The 18,122-nt window shown below is 39.5% G+C and overlaps 1 protein-coding gene across 4 annotated transcripts in view; it reads left to right on the top strand.

The window, feature by feature from the left end:
- Positions 1-1,827: 1,827 nt before the first annotated feature.
- Positions 1,828-18,122, top strand: part of znf609b (zinc finger protein 609b) — an 81,329-nt gene continuing 65,034 nt past the window's right edge. For 2 of the 4 annotated variants that reach the window (XM_080884814.1, XM_080884812.1), the window contains exon 1: positions 1,829-2,261. The gene's annotated coding sequence lies outside the window, so the exon portion shown is untranslated. Of the gene's footprint in view, positions 2,266-18,122 lie in introns of all 4 variants that reach the window. The other 2 variants (XM_080884815.1, XM_080884813.1) reach the window with 2 other exon arrangements.

The following is an 18,122-nucleotide window of genomic DNA, read 5'->3' as shown; positions in this document are numbered from 1 at the left end:
AGTAACACCTGCTTTATTGTTTTAGGTAAGCTCTTTAGTTCATCAGGTAGACCGCTCCACTGAACTGTTCAGCCACTTTCCTTCTGGAAAAGGCTGGTAGGGAAAATATGAACAATACTGCACTTTTTAAACATGTAACATTCCAGGGCAGACCAGGATTACTCTAAAAACCATTTATCAGTTTCCCCCCTGCAGATCTGATGGCTTATTACACGGTGATGAATCCATATGTGACTGCCTAATAATAATAATTACTAATTCCCTAATGAATTTTTTATACACAATTAATTCAGTTTTTTTTACATGGTCACTCCAAGCTCCGTTAATAAGTGTTGGTATGTGTATGTGTGTTATTACTCTTTAACAGGCTAAGTGTGATTTAGTAGTTTTTAGAACAACGTTTACCAGCAAAATCTTGAAGTAATAATTTTTTGAACTACTTAATCAGTGTCTCATATTGTTGTCAAGAAAGTTTGGTCCATTTTTCTCTACAATGTCCCTTTAATTCACTGAGTTTGTGGGCTTGTTTTCACCATGTGTTTGACAGTTAGTATGAGGTGTTTTCTGTTGATTTGGTATTTGCTAAATATGCCGCTGTTCATTACTGAAAAACTCTGGTCTGGATACTGTTTGAAACATGTTTTACACATTTAACATGCTAACTGAGGTCTCTAGAGGCTAAAATGTACCACCTGGATCCCCCTCCCCCGTTTTTACAATTTCCCTGAGCATTGTAGGGTCTGACCTTGTGATGAATTTGCTAGGACGTCATACTACTTAGAAAATCGTATCTACACACACCTGAACCCCTCAGACCAGCAAACTGCTAAAAGAGGCAGTCGGATTTGCTGATGATTACTTCAAGTACATTTGATTGGCAGTACTTGTTTGAGACTGACCCTCTTAATTCCTATGGAAGCAGTAAGGGGAGCTAGAGTCCTGTCACACGACTGATTTAAAAATATACCTATGATGTTGACCTTTTGATAGGCCAAGAGTAACTGGCATATTTTTCGGAGTGTACTGACAATATCATTAGTTGTGTCTTATAAACACATGATGAAGGCCAGACAATTTATGTCTGACTTCCCATTATCACACAGTCATCAACAAATCATCATCATCAGATTATTAGCATTTCTATCCCTGAACTGTAATGTAGCAAAAAAGTGGTCTATTGTCTACTGTTTGGTATTTTCTAATGTTTTAGACACTTTTATGTGAAGGCATTATTTAAAATATTTTTAATGTCAAATCACATCATTTTAAAAAAAAATGAAGAGTCACTTAAGTGAGTAAACTACAGACAATTTATGGAGGATTATTGGTGTCTTTTCTGGATCATGGAAGGCTGCATTTAACATTTTGATGTTTTGGGCTGCTAGTTGCATTTGGTAATTGTGCTCTGTCCTACATTTAACAATAAATCTGAAATCGGTGTTATTTATAGGAAAGCAGTATTATTTATAGATAGCTTAAAGAAGCCTTACTCCATTATAAGAACTGAGAGAGGAGAAGATTGAACCTATGACCTCAGTATTTTTTAAAATCCTGGCTACGGCCCTGTCTCTGTGTAAAAACCACAGCAGCGGCTAGAACTCAACGCATTCAGTGGGGGCTCGCTGAAAACTAACACACACACACACACACACACACACACACACACACACACACACACACACACACACACACACACACACACACACACACACACACACACACACAGTCACAGTCCAGGCTGGTTAATCCAGTTCCATGCATTGTACCTGACGTATCCCAGTCCATTCCGAGAGGAACTTCTCTATCCTGGATTTCCTAATCGCTGCTGCTGGTTGGCTACATTGTATCAGTTCCCACACGAAGAACCAGCACGGCGCTCATCCAGAGACGGTGAATACGGAGGAATTAACCTGGATTGAAAGCTATTTGCTGTGGGAATAATTGACAGAGGGTCGCTGGAGAGGACCGGACTTGTGTCTGGCTTGAGACGGCACCGATAAAAATGCGCTCGGGACTCGGCTGTTTACGCTGTGGACGGTATCTCGAAGTGTGATGGCAGAAGTCCAGTGAATCGCTGGCCTCCCCTCCTCTCTTGTGTTGGATGTCTTGGGGAGTGCGCTGCCACTGCTTTCTGGTGCTTCAGATTTTTTTTAGAGGTTTTCTTATAAGTAAAGCATAATTACCGTTGATTTGTTCTTTTTATGGAGCATACACCACCATGGGCAGACCACGGTTTGGAATAGGAGTGTCTAGCTAAGTCGGTAAGTAAGTACATTTTTTTTCTTCTTTTTTTCTTCTTATTGTTGATAGTGCTACGAGTCGTTAGCCATTTAACGTTAGCCTTGTGTGCATGGCAAGCTGGCTAGCTTTACGTTATGTAGCCAACACAGCATGCAGCAGCAAGCAAGCTAGCCAAGGCTGACTGCACTCTGAGCTCATTGTTTGTCTGCCAGAGAGCTAACGTTACACTTAGATTAGCTCATTACACCGAGCTAAGTTAGCTCTATCTGCTTCTTGAACTTCAGCTAACGTGTGAAAGTGAAGCTGGTACCGTAACCGTTAAAGCACTGCTAACAGATTCTTTAAGTTGAGCTCACGGGTCGTGACAGTTACCCTCGGGGACTGCAATATTTATTAGCCCCAGAATACACTTGGCTGACTTCACTAATAGTTTTTGTTTTTAAACGACCCCCCCCCCCATGTTTGGAGATAAAATATGGATCTGGGCAGATTTGAAGCTGCAAATTCCGCCAGTGAAGTGACCACAGTGTTTCCCAATCTGGGTACCGGGGACTCCCAGGGGGTCTCGTTAGTGAATTGCGAGGGGCACTTAAGTAGACATGAAAATGAAAGCCTGATCTTTTAACGTGCTACTAGTGATGATTTAGAGCAGAGTGTGAGGATCTGTGTGAATCTGTTTGAAACCACACGTATACTGGTGTTAACACACACACACACACACACACACACACACACACACACACACACACACACACACAGAGCAGTGTAAACAAGTGCTACAACTCTTGTTACAGGTTGTGGCTTCAGACAAAGTGCTCTGTATTACAGCTAAAAATTTTACAAAATGGTGGATCATGTTAATATGTAGCTATGGTAAGGACTTCCATGGAACCCCCCCCCCCCCCCCCCCCCCGAAAAAAAAACAAACTAAAACTAAAAAAACTAAACAAGTCACGTTTTGTCAGCTCATGTTCTTGGGGGTGTCCCATCTCAGTGAATTGAGTCATTCAGCTCAAGCACAAGATTTCCTTTTTAACAGGACCACTGTGGGCTAACCCTGTGCTCTACCCCATGGTCTGTGCTGCTCCATGGACTGTAACAGGACCACATTAAAGACTAGCAAAGTAGTCTCAGTCTAGTACTTAGCTGCAGGTTAAAGTGTTCAACATATTCATTAGTCAAGATACAAGACTGCAGTAGTGTTAAATGTATTTTTATTTATATATATCTCAAAAATGCTCCAGTGTGCAGAATTTTATTATTTTTTTTAACAGCATGGGTTCATTGGGAAAAAGTGAGACATGGTTTTAATTGTTGTGCAAGCTTGCAACATAAACGTGTCACAGGCTTTGCACAATCCTGCTTAATGTGTACGATGACCTAGTGCTGGCAGTCAATTAAATATGATTTGTTGAGGACATTTGTCATTTGTATTGCACATTTCTGTTTTTGCAAGCACAACCGCTAAGTGCTTACAATACAACACTCAAGGTCTTCCATGTGGCATGCCTAAGTGTAAGGATATCTGGCGTGGGTGGATGATCTCGCAATGAGATATTTGCAAGCGGTTGCAGAACCCCAAACTTCAGATATTATTACAGAGTACTCGAGGTAGATGGATAAGTAGGTGAAGCTGATGTCATTTTCCAATAATAGGTTATGAGATTGAAGTACAGAAATGAAACAAACTACAATTTGTCCACCATGAAGCCTTAACAATTTAAATTTAGTGATAGAAGTAACTATCTTCTTACTTTAAGAGCGAAATGCTGTCTGAGCCATCGACTGTACCATCCACCCAAGCCGTAAATGAGGTGAAACCAATGCGAATGAGTGGTTCTTTTGTTAATGAAATGTATTTGTTTACACAAAACTACTATAGTTGACAGTAACTGAATACTCAAATCATTAAACATGTCACTGGTTTCTCAAGAGCCTCAGGCATTCCTGGCTAATGCTTCATTTACTATTAAATCAGGTTGGATACATTGTCTCGCGAAAACTCTGGACACCATTTGAAGACACTTTTCTGCACTGTAATATTAAGCTACTTTGGAATAATGTGCATGAAGCGTTTGTTCCCTATTCGGCAATGTGGGACGTGTTGGAAGTTGTTTGAGTCCAGGCCAGTCTGCAGCAGACCTGTGGCTTTCTCATACCAGCTTTTTGGCATAGAGGTGTAAGAGTTCCTCATTTAAGACTTGGTATGCAGTCATTAAGGCCTGACGGGACTTAATGATTTCAAGTGACTTATGTGAAATAATGTCAAGTCAATAGAAATTCACGCACGTGACCCAAGGCAGCATAAAATGCATTCGTTCTGAGGTTTAGTGACGGTTCATATTATTTTCAGTGCAACTAGCCAAATAACCTATATCAGAGCGGGCAGCAAAAGGATCACCTTAACCAGACTAACATTAATTTGCTAGTGGTTCCAATAAATGATTGAGGTCTTTTACGCTTGCTGGAAGAGTTTTTGGTCACTACGTATTATTACCGACTTGTTTTGTATTGATTTCTTTTTGAACACTTTGTTTTACCTAGAGGTTTATTACTCATTCTTCTCATGTCTTTGTCACATTGAAATCAATACAAAAGATGGTAATATAACAGTGTTAAGCCCAGAGGATTTGCCCTGAAATTGAATTCATACATGTGAAAGCACTGGTGTCCCTTTTAATAATAGCAATGTTTCCACAGAGCAAACATGTCCTTTGCTATTTTTTCTTTTGGTGGACAAAATTGAGCAATTTCACTGTAAGGCATAGAGCTGGCATAGCTTTCATTCCAGCTCAGTACCTTTTCAAAGGCAGTTCCTCTCCATCTGATTACCTTTTCTTTTTTTCTTTTTTTTTTTAAGTAGTAATTTGTTTTAATCATTATAAGGGTGTTAGGATCCTTGTTATAGCATGGCAGATAGATTTTATACAGTCTGACAGACCATAGCTTGTGAAGTGACTGAACACGAGAGCAACGCCACTTGAGGAAATTCCCATTTCCTTATTCAACAGTATGATGTCCTTGATAACTCAGCTGCTGGTATGTAATGTTTTTAAAGGACAGCAACTGGCTGTAAAAGTTACTAATGTACGTGATGGCACTGGGCTTTGGCTCAGATTTGTTTTGCGTTAACTGTGACCAGCCTTTCACCTTTTTAAAAATCTGTTGTGCCTCAGACTATATACCAAAGAAACACTGTGCAAGAAGAGCATTAAAAGTGTTTGTTTTGAGGTCCAGGGCATTAGATTAGTCCAGGACAAGGGGATTATGTTGGCTTTGTAAGGCTGCCGTCATGTCGTGGCCACACACCAGCTGATAGCAAACTCAGAAAGGATTTAACCTATATCCTCAAAGGTAGCTGGTCATTTGAAGGCTTACGGTGCCTTTTATTTTCAAACCACTTGAATTAAGCCTTTTTTACAGGTGCACATATATCCACATATTCAATTATACTCCTGGGTTTTACATTAGCAATGAAATGGATCATGAGGAATGAGACTCATATGGATTCCAGTTCCCTTTGTGAAGTGGCGAGTGCTTTAATGCAGTTAGTGTCAATAGGCAGGTTGTGATTAGATGAAAATCTTTGTACTTTAAAACATACATGCAGCGTTTCTCCAAGGTTAAGATTCTTTTGAAGCGATCCACTCTGAGTGATGGGGGGATGGGCTTATTGAAGCACTGCAGGGAAGCTCTAACATGGAACGCTTGAGTGCCTTCAGAAAAACAGCATTACCTACATGACCTGACCTCCAAATTGTAGTCAGTAATTGTTAATGCAATATAGCACTTGGTTAAAATAGCTACTTACCTACCTACCATAGTGCATACTGTGTTCCATTGGAACAGCTAACCTGCAGAGGTGCAGCTTTCGCTATTTCCTTTGCATGTGCACACAGTTGAAAAGGAGTGAGGGAGACACCTGGGACTTCATTTCACACTTCTAGCATGAAGAGAAAGTAGCATAGGCTTTGGTAACCCAATATGTTCTGACAACAACTTAAGAAAACGGTTGATTGTTTATATTTTTAGCCTGTGCCGCTGTGTGTTGCACACTTGGCTACCTGTGAATTTTGACTATGCTGTATCTGCTTGTAACAGCTGACTAGGTCTGCAGTGAGTTCAGACTTTGATTAAACAGTTCCTGTAATCAATCAAGTGCTCCGTGGAGTGTCCTGTCTTGTTTTCGTAGCTTGTGGAAAGACAGGTGGGTGGACGGTTCAGAAGTGCTTATGTAATTTCCATCATCTTTCGATATGAACATGACTGTCGAGATTATAATGTAAAAGGCCGCGGCAAGGCTTAAAAGCTGCGCTACACCTGAAAACTGCGAAATATTACTGAAATGCGTAATTATGTAATGCAATTATTAAAATGGTGGGTTTTTTTGTGTTTTTGTTTATTTTTTTATTTGCTTGTTCAAGCATAGTAAATGCAGGACAATGGAAACTGACAGTCAGAATAGATGGCAATATTTATTGAGCCATCCATTGTGTGGGTGGGCTAGGGAAGCTTGTAGTGGGGGGAAAATGTACCTCATCTGGCCCCCAAAATAGATTTTATATATGAAAACTGATTGTGTGGATGTTGCCGCCGTCTCTATTTCCTGAGGCTACCATTTTGTTGACAAAGTTGAGGATGTGACAATTGTCGTGCGGGCTGTAATGTTGTATCAGAATATGCAGCTCTGCTTCAGGTTTTGCAGCTTTCATTGGATTTCTCACTTGTGAATTGCCCATTACAGCGGGGGAGGGGGGGGGGCACTTTGAATGCTTGTTGCACAGCTGCTGTTTTGCCAGAAACCAGTGATCCATCTTTTCCTGGGATGTGAGCCCAGGTTACACTCAAGTCTCCCCCACACAGGCTATAAAGATATTGTCAGCTTTTGTGGCGCAGCACAGACTTGAGTGCTGCAGAAATGCTGTCTCATTTGCTTTTGGTTTGAAGTATCGTCCCGTGTGATTGTAGAAAGGAAAGCCACAGCAATTATGGGGGTCGATTCAAAAGGATAGTTGTGTTTCTGTTATTACAAAACCTTTGGGGTTTTTTACCACACCATTGCATTTAGTGCTGCCTTCACTCCTCCATTCATAAGCAGTGTGACCTCATTAATCAGTGGTGCATCACTTGTTCCTGACAGTGGTTATCTTTTCGCTGCTACATGCACATCTATAAATGGTTGATTAAAATAGTAAAGAAAATGCTACAATATAATATTATTTTTTTTCTAAGTTGCTCTACAGAACATACAGCGTATCCATTTTTTGACGCGAAGCAATTATGTCTTTCCCAGATATAAGCTCGCTTTTAGCTGTAGGAATGTCATGGTCTTTTATGAAGATATGTTTTTGAGTTGAGCTTAGTGTAGAGCAAGAAAGGTCTTTGAAGTGATGCGCGGGAATTCCTCAGAGCACATCAATAGTGTAGCGTGGTGGCAGTGAGTGGGAGGCTCTATCCCTGTTGCCCTAATCATACAGCAGAATCCACTGTCATCTGTAGAATCAAAGAGAAACTGTTGTCGCTCTCAGATGACACCAGCCTTGCTTGTTATATTGATGAGTAAATGAGAGAACATCCACAATTGCTGCAGTCTAATGTGGAAAAACACGGATGATCAATTGGAACGGCAACCACTTTCAAAGAGCACCATTTCCTTCGTCAGTCTAAAACTGTGCAAGTGTTAACATAGATCTACTATCCTGTTTCATCCCTCTGCCCGGGCATGCATGGAAACAGATGTATAGAATTTTAATGTTGTTTTAGTTTGAAACGCATTCCCATCAAAGCGGCTTCGGTTTAAAGCCCACCAAAGGGTTGTCGTTCGAGGTGCACGGCGATCATGTCCAGTTCCTTTTTACTGTGCATGGATAAAGAATTAACTGGGATTAAAGGCTGTAGTTGTTTGATTTTTGCAGGGCTCAATATATCATGGGGCTAGTTTAGTAGGCATTATGTATTTTCAGCTGTTCAGTAATGAAAACATCACTGAAGAATTTAGTGCTGGATCTTCGAGCAACAGTAATAGGCCAGGTTTTTATTTTTGCTTTAAATTGTACAGTGATTTGAGATGTGCTTTACACTTGCGTTATCGGATAGAACAAACTGGAAATGGATGTATTGCAGATTTATTGGTGTTGGTGTAAATGTTTAATGTGTTGATATGAATTGTTTTTTCTTTGATAGAATTTAATACAAAAAGATGTTGAGTTAATTTAGAAACGTGTATTATTAGACAGCTTGTTGATTAGAAAAGTTTAATGTAGTAGTTAAAAATTTAAAAGGAGCTTTCTTGTGCTAATTGACCGATATCACTGTTGAAAACCTTTGTTGTCTAATGGCTCTGTAACACTAGAATAAAAAATTAGGAAAGCTGACTTCTTGGTCAGTGGAGTCCAAAATCTTAGTGAATCCATTGACCTGGTTTGCTACTGGTGACGGATTTCAAGTACTTGTGGCGACCACTTTCTGCCAGGGTCGCCTTTGGGGAGGGAACCTGTTCACAAAAATTTGTGTTTTGATTCAGACTGACTGCAATCACTCTGAGATTAGGTTTGGTAATAAATGCTGTCCAATTTATAGACACAAATCAATTGCCAAAAAATTCGCAATTGATCGGAGTCAGTCTGTGCCGATGAGTTGCTTATCTGTGATGCATTGTTTTGCAATAGGAGACGGCGCTCAACTGGTTGTCATCTAGTTGCGAAGTGGTTGTAATCTGGTTATATTCTCATATAAAAGCAAGGTTGCCAAACATCTATCATTTTGTAGTTAAGCCCCGCCCTGCCATAACTACTACATCATTATTCAGGGGGAATTTCCAGTCTTGACTGGACTTTGTTTAATGTGATTTCTTTGTGTATGTAAACAGCAACAGATTTGCGATTGTTACAGATTTCTTACAGTGAATCACTATATTATCGTAAAGAGATTTCATGTAATTGCCAGCTTCACCCTATTTAATCACAAACTGATAACAAACTGGTTCTGTTTCATTGCTGTTTTATCACCATCTTGACACACCAAAGTCGCTTTGAATAGTGGTTACAAACCTAGTCTCCATCTTTGAAGCAGTTCATTGCACAGAGACCCAGTCATTTTTATTTTTTGGTGCTACAGTCTCCCTCCACTGTTTTCTCTAGTGTCACTGTAGCATAAAAGTCAGTATCAGCATTGGTTCCAAAAACCCAGTATCAGATGGGCTTTACAAAAAAATCCCAATGAAATCAACCAATCTTCTATACAACAGTCAGCTTTGGCACGTAGTTACAGGAAATCTTATTTGGGGCCTCAGGCTTCAACAGTACTAGTTGTTTGGTTACCCTGGGTGACCACATTTGGATCACTTCCAACTATTTTGTGTAGTCTGCTGGCAGTTTTTGTTAACTGGCACACTGATTCTTATGTCCTTTTTCTACCTAGGCCAACCAGATTGGGGCTGTTGTGTGCTGTTGTCAAAATATGCTTAGGTCTATGATAATAATCAAAACACAAAACAAGTAATGAACAAACATCAAACAAAAACAAAGGGGAAATCAGATCTGCAACATTGTGTTGGTTAGCAACATTATTTTGCGCTATGGGAAATTTATAATGAGACTCTTTGGCTGATAATAAGTTTATCAAAAAGATAATCACCAGATTACTTTGTGTAACCAAAAAATCTGACGGAAAGCACCACAAAATGCAAATGAATTAAAATACTAAGGCCAGAAATCAGGAAATTTAAATCTAATCAGCCTGCAGGAAGTCATTATTATCTGTCCCTGTTCATTTTTCCAATTAATCTGACAAGACGCTGGAACAAATTCACTTATTTGGACAGCAAATGTAGGTCTTACCCCGATAAAACTGTGTTATGCGATTTCACAAACGATCAAGGAAGATCAGTGGAGAAACCCGGTTACTCTCAAGAGTAGAGATCCTATTTAAGGTCGAGATTGTGGGCAGAGAAAGCAGTTAATCAAAAACACGCAAATGGAGCAGCACTCGTGCATAGTCTCGCAAGTAGTAGCTCTTGTGGCTTTAACATTAGTGGTTTGAACTGTCCTGACTGGTTTGCAAAAAAATATGGGTGTGTAATGTTTCAGTCAGCTGCTTAGGGCAGATTTATGCCTTTGGATTAAGATGCAGCAGTGTGAGGTTAACACAGGCTGTAAAGGGTTCATGGGAGTAATGGAACAGCTTAGTCTTCACCATCATTTTCTATTTCTTTGAGAATGTAAACAACATGGACATATTTGCTCTTTTTTTTTTTTTTTTTTTTTTTTTTTAAATCACGTAAGCACAGCATAGCAAATACATGAAGGTAAATGATATTACTTGGTTGGGAAATAAATACACAGCATGGCACAAAAATGTACAACACATCCATCTAGTGAGGTAGCAATGCCACGACAGCCAACGGGTTAAAATCCTACGCTGAACCATAAATCACTTCCCACGCCGTAGGCATCTACAAACAGGAGCAGAGAAACAACTCGCCAGAGAAGCATAAATTCAGCTTTAGTGTTATTAGTAGTGAAATGAAATATTAGGATGCTCCAACGTGTGAATATATCGGACTAAATATACTGCAGCTAAAAAAGAGCACACATGGTATGGTCTGCATATTGTGTGATTGGTTGTTTTAGCTTTTACTTGTAACATACAGTAATCTGCCGGAGAAAGCCTGTTTGCTTTGCATTTTAATTTGGCAGCCGCTATAAAAGAAAATTGATGATGCTGGGGAAAAGGGAGAACAAACAGGCATGGGGAATAGGAGAGGTAGATGGAGAATTGAAGGAGAATCATTTGCATTGGTGACAACACGAGGACAAAGCAAGCAAACCTCAGCTCTTATACTTTTCTAAGTGATGGTGCGTTTGAGCTCCGACATAGCTGAGTTGCATTTTTGGAGGCGGAAACACATTTCCTTTAATGGATGACCAAGTGGTCACGGTGGCAGCAAATGTGTAAACAAGGATGTCAAATGTCCAAATAAGGCGAATGTATTTAAACTCGCGTTCTAAAGGAAAGCTGGTCTAGACCTCTGTCACATGGTCCAGCATGGAAGATGCACTGTAGCTCCAAATATTAAAAACTATATTAAACAGTATTGTTTAAGGTTAATACACAGTGAAAAGTGGGACCACTCGTTAGCTATAACCTATTATAGGTATTGTGTAATAGACAAGTCAAAGAAAATGATTTAATGTAGCTATTTTCCCCATTACAGAAATGCAGCATAGAATGCATTTCTTACCTCGCATACGATTTCCAGCACTGCAAACATTGGTGGTGATAGAGTGTGCACCTTAGGCCTTACTGTCAGATGTTACTGCCCACGTTTCTGTGTGTGTGTGTGTTTTTATGAGCAGTTGCGTTGTGAGTCTTTATGCTTCAAGTACAAAGTTAAAGTGCCCTTTAAAACAGAGGCAGCCTATTAATTTTCCCCAAGGAGCCACATGAAAAACTGGGACTGTTGTGGAGGGCCACGCCAATAAGCTTATAAGAGATACAATTAATATTAAGCAGAACTTAGTGTAGCCTGTTGGTCCCAGTTTCTCATTTGGCCCTTTGGGGAAATTGATTGCCCACTCCTGATTTAAGATGTGATTTTTACATAGTGTGCTGCAGATAATTTGTCAGCAATAGATTCCACGCTGTCAAAACCAGTTCTCTGATCGAGAGTGAATTGGGTCCAAATTATTGCTTACTCTTGATTCTTGTCATTTTTTGCACATGACACTTGTGTCTCTGAGGGACAGATCAGTGCAGCATTGATTGTGGGTAGCCACCATGTTAGAGTGACAATGCCATTTGAAGCCTCGCTTGTTGACTCGGCCCCTGTTAGGCAGCTGCTGGAAGAGAGGCAGGCAGTTATTTGAGGTTAATGGTTGTCCTCAGCCTTTCTCTAGTTGGACATTCACATGGCAACACCACAACTGTCTATGGTACAAACAGTAGTGCAGTGTATTAGTCACTCACCAGTGGCCTGCTGTTTTCTCATAGTTGGACTTTTGACACTCTGTAGGAGCAGTTATGCCAGTGTTCACTGTGGTGCTGTTGTTGCTTTATTACTGATTTCTATTGTTCAGTCATCCTCAGTGTAGTAGGTTAATAGAAGATTCCTCGTGGAATAAACTAGTATAAAAGCCTGAAAGGTCCAGAGAATTTGCGAGTAGATACCATTAACTTGACTGAATGCACTGTGTGCAGATGGGTATTTCACTTTTCACTAAGAATTTGTTGGAATCCTGCCTGGTGAGCTGCCCGTGCAGGAATGCATGTAATAAACAGTCGACAAAAGACTCTAGGGAAAAAAGTAGTGTCTTTATCTTTTCTGCTGCACACACACACAGACACAGAGAGCAGTGTTATTCAGGGACTTTCTGCTCTTTAGCCCGAGGCCATGTTCCTTTCACATCTCTTCCTTCTCCCTCATTTGTCAGTCAGTATTTAAGTTAATAAAACAAGCTTATTTTAGCTCGCACATTTCAGCTCCTTTTTCAGTTTACATTCTGGGTCGAGGAGGAAAACCTTAATATTGATTGATGGGGAAATATCATATATCGGCTATTCAAAATAATACTTTAACATTTCAGTCGGTGCAAAGCGCTTCAGCACTGTCTCTCACTGGTATATGCATACTACACCTGATTTAAAAAAAAAAAAAAAAAGTAAGACATTATAATTTTGCATTCTTACTTGTGCACCTTTTCTCTTGTGCTTTTTTCCTAAAGTTTTCTCAGTTTCAACCTGAAACCTTGATTTTTATCTTTAAAATGTTGGGAAAATACAGAATGTTCATTATTAGTGATCTGAAATTAGTGATCTCAGGCATCTCTGTGTAGAATTTGTGGATCGGTGTTTTGTGGATGGCTTCCAACTACTGCTCCGTCCTTACAGGCACCTCGCTTGACGTGTCAAACTAAGAAAGTCCAAAGTCCATGAGGCTCTGCTGCAGGAGTGTTCTTCCAGAATGATAATTGTGATATCTTAAAATGAGGGTCCAGATTCTCTCTTAAGTAGTAAACCACGTTGAGATCTGGTGACCATGATGGTCATAGCATGTCAATCACATCATTTTGTCACCTATTGAATATTCAGTGAGACCTCGTGCTCTCTCAGTGAGGCATTGTTATCTTGGAAGAGACCACTCCCATTTGCATAAAGTGTTTCATAACAGGATAAAAGGTAATGAGGGTTAGCCCACACGTCTACATTGTGATGAGTGACTCATCACTTTTTTCCTGTTCTCTATAAACCATTCTCATGCCTATGGTTTTTGCAACACTAAACACACTTGTGTAATGAGAGGGTTAAGCCCTTCAACCCTCATCTTGAAATCCCTCTGTATGTAATTGTTATTCGACTGTTGTTACTGACAGTATGATTGTGCCCTGCATTGGAATTTTCAGCCAACTGAGAAAGAGTTGGTCCGTTGTTTTTTGGTACTTGCTGCATAGTCATCAGATATTCGCTGTTGGCAATATTTACCCAAACATATTTACCCAAGTTTTCCATAGATGTAAATGCAGATGCAATTTCCTGCCAGTCTGTGACTAAAGCTCCTCCCCGCCATTTTACTGAAACTGAAGTCTTGCAGATTAGCAATTGCAAGTTTACATGAAAGTGTTTGTGGTAGCTGTGATTTCTGTGTACTGACTGTCCTCTGATTTAAAAGTGTGAAAAAGGAAATGTGCAGCCTTAATGCGTGCAGTATTGTCTAAGTCAAGAAATCAGTCAGTGATCTAAATTTGATGACTGACTAAAGCCTGACAGCAGATACTCGGAGTAAAGTCTCAAAGCGAGGAGGAGCTTGATCGTATCACTTTGACTAACCACCTCAAGCTTCAGCCCTGCTTTGTTTGATTAAATTAGCCATTCTTCTTTGCTTTACTACAGCTAAATAATCAAAAAGAATAAATTGTGTGTGTTTTCTGAAACACCTTTTCTTGAATTTAGTGGAAAATGTCATGATGTCAAGTAAATTTGTGAGGGAGAATTCGTGAGGTCATATGGAAAGATACCCAAGGTGCTAAGGGAATCCAGCTACACTAGGTTAAGTAATAATATGTTGAAGCTGGTCTCTGTTGATGTTCCAAACAAAGTTCTTATAAGGATGTCAGCCACTCTGTAGCCAACACTTAACAGGAAGTTATTTTAAGCTTAGAAGACAAAGACAATACCTTGACGTGTCTGTGAAGGTTCTCAGTCATCCAGGTCATCGTAGTCAAAGGAGCTTGCAAAAGAAAAGCGTCTGGACAATACCTTGACTTTCTCTTGTCAGTGGGACATAAAAAAGAATCACCAGACAAATTTGGTCAAAACAGATTAAAAGGTTTCGGTAGTGTGTACACAATGTTTAACCAGAGGTAAATGAAAAATACACTGGCCTTATTGTGACAGCATAGCTGGCACAAAGCTTTTGGGTAGTAGGGACCATCATCTGTGACATTACAGAGTTTTTATTGCGTATTTGTTTTGTAGTGTTTCTTATTCTCGCCTTAAAGGTTAGATTAATGTGTGGGGGTAGGTATTAGTTCATGTAGTTCACATCTGTGTATGCACTGTGATCATTTTATTTATAGAGCACTAACCACCATGGTTTGACTGTGGGTTTAACAACATATTTATAGTTTAGTATATGGAAACATTAAGTTTCCACAGGTCATGTGCATGACTTGTGTGCCTTATTGACATCACCCCACTTTGAAAGCTGCTGCTACAAGAAATTAAATATAGAATTAAGATGCTTTGTTGTCCTAAAGGATTGCTGGGTGTATCCAGTGTATATCCAATGCTAAAGGAGATGATAAAGAAAGCACTGAATGACCTCTCCTTGCATTTTGAGATTTCAGCCAGCTCTTAGAGATTTCACTTATATATTTCAGGGTCATTTCACTCAGTGGGCAGACTCCCTAAGCAAAATAAAAAAAGAAGAAGATAAAAGGCTGATTTCCTACTGCTAAAGCCTGGGTTGTTTATTTTCAACAGCTCACTGACTCAAGTTTAAGACCATCTCTAAAAAGCCAACGAGGTGCTGAAAAGAAAATGCCCATTAAACAGAAATCATACCCCATCATGTCGAAAGCAACTGAGCACAAGTGAAAATGATATTGAGGAAAAGGGCTGATGTCTGTGTGCTTACCAGTAGATGTTATTAAGTTGTATGGACTAGTCCTCTTGATAAATGTTATTAAAATACTGAAATGCTGGTGCTCTTGGATACACTTTCTATCATTTGGCCTTGTGTGCATTTCTCTACTGAGCTCCTGTTTAAGTATTTATGGTATTTATGGTATTTGGATTAAAAACACTGCCAATCAGGAAGTTGCTTCCACTTAATGTTTGTTTACTTTTTTTTTGGTTTTGAATATGTCTATTTTTGAACCTCTGTTGATGGACGTGGATCTTTTGGTACCTAGTATGACAAAATGTCATCTTTTTCCACTTTGATTGTCATGTAGGAACACTATGTTGACAGCAAAGTAAGACAGATAGTCAAGACCAGACATTAAATTCAGCACAGCAAACACGTAACGCGAACATACCCTGAGGTTTTCATTTTACCAACATCGCATATCTTACTTTGGTGGGGTTGTAGATGTCAACACAAAGCACTTCAAGAGCTCTCTTATCTACACTTGTTATTCTCTTTCGTCTGAATAATTTAGTTTCGTTTAATGAGTTTGTGCTCTACCATTGCAATAAGCATTAGTAAACCAGTTTCATTTAGAAATTATTCAAGTGATAGCAGTCAAAAAAGATATGTCTAGATTGCACTTGATTTTGTCTAGTTTGTGTTTGATGTACTCGATAATGTTGCTAAGCAGCTCTTTGTAATGTACTACTTGATCCTTTTTATCTTACAGTCTTGCTGAGTGGTTGTCACTTGCCAACAGTCTGTCTGTAACCAAATTAGTTTAGGCTTGATAAGACTACCAGAGCTGTGGAATGAAATTTCATACTCTTTGTTGAATTATCTTGAACCCCTATAGAAAGAAGACCGTTTTGTGTCAAGGGGAACCTCTTCATCAGCTCTAACTGATATTACCACAGAAGTTATTGCTATGGTCCCTTCTGTTTCAGTGTTTAAACAGCTCAGATGCTAAATATACTGTTGCATTGTAATGCAGATGGCACCATCTTTTTTTTCTGTTTTGGCTTAAAGGGCTCCATCGAGTGTTTTAAGTCTCACTACCTTGTGGAGGAATGTAATGTTGTCGAAGTCAATCATCATTACCACAGAGGAGATGTTACTCTTAAACAAGGCAGTTTGTCCTGCAGTATTAACATTCTAATTTTACCGCTTTGTCCTTGTTCGTGCAGTCTGTGTAGCTCTTTGAAGACTGATAAACAAAGCTGTGATTGGTTTTATTTTTTATTTTTTCCACTGACATTTTAAGATATTGGAAACAATTCCACCATGAGTGTTGTGCACATTTTTAAAAAAAAGGAGAAAATAGCCTAGATGTCTTTGTGCAGCTGTTCTCATTGACTTGTTAGTGTTGGGGATTGAACAGATATATCAGCTGTTGGTGATTCAGAGTTCGCAGCTGGTAGTTTTTAGGCGTTAGAAGATTTTACATGTGTGTTATAAAAAGAATTGAAAGTTGAATTGGGCTGCTTTATTTTATTAACTGTCTAGATTATATTGTTCTACCACAAAGTGCTGGTTAGTGGAACATATCACTCAACCCTGTTCTATATGAGGCTTAATGCTAAGTAGTTATTTTTAATGAAATGCAGAGTATTGGTTTAGTGTGTTCTTTTAAGTGATAAGATGTTCTTTCTATCTTTCACTGCTAAATAGGTGATAAAGCCCCTGGTGTGGTATTTGTGACGACGTTCCACTTTCATGTTGGTGTGCAGAGATGACAGGCTAGATGAATACTTGTCATCTTGAAGTGTTCCTGTGCCCCACGCGCAAACATATAGATGGATGCAGTAATGTATTACTAAAAATTCCTTAGCAATATCAACCCTAAAGTCTCTCCACTGGGAGATTGCGCAGTCAGTGTGCCTATTGTGCAGCTGGCCATGGATGCAAAGAAGAGTGCCATAGTAGATGCCGCGACTGCCGCTACATCAGCTTCCATTGAGACAGAGTGCCTCAATTATAGAACGGAGAGAGCAGAGATAATTAGAAGTGTTTTGAGAATCTTAGAGACTAGCGTTGGTAATTCAGAAATCATGGCATAGTGGAATGGCTCGGCATGTTAATTGAGTTGCTCTTGTTTCTGCTCGAGTCCTCTTTGAGCAGAGGAAAAATCAATATGGCTCTTTGTCAGTGTTTTAGGATTGGGGGTTTCTTACTCTCTTGCCAACGTGTGCGTGTTCTTTTCGCTCTCTGCATCAGCTCTAACCACAGACAAGCCACAGTGTGAGTATTTATTTCTTCTCTTAGGTGAGTCTAATTTCCTTTTAAAGTACCCACCACTCTTTGACTACTTGACAAAATTCAGATGATCTTTTAGTGCATTTTTATTGATGTTTTCTTTTCCATGAATAGCGGTGAATAGTGTTAACACTGTGCTGAGGTTATTTCTAAGAGCATTTCACTAATACTTTGTGACAGGCAGAAGAATTTGATTTACTGGGGCAAGCATTTCCGTTATCAAATGACCGTAAACGCACTTTTGGTTTCTTCTTGTAACAGTTGCTTGAAACGTTTGTACTGTTACTGATATGAGTGATTGGCACTGAAGTTAGACTGATTTGTAAAGTTACAACAATGCAGAACTGGCATGATGTTCTGTTGGTTTGGTTATCAGCTGTGAGCTAGACACTCAGAAGTCCATTCACATTTCCTTCTGGAACAAAAATGCAAGAGCTTTAGCGAGGCACACGTTGGAACGGTTTGACAACGCACCAGTGCAGAGTTGGTCTTCAAAGCA

The sequence above is a fragment of the Rhamphochromis sp. 'chilingali' genome (genome assembly GCF_963969265.1).
Source record: "Rhamphochromis sp. 'chilingali' genome assembly, chromosome: 6".
Classification (NCBI taxonomy): domain Eukaryota; kingdom Metazoa; phylum Chordata; class Actinopteri; order Cichliformes; family Cichlidae; genus Rhamphochromis; species Rhamphochromis sp. 'chilingali'.
This window is presented reverse-complemented; position numbering and strand designations above follow the sequence as displayed.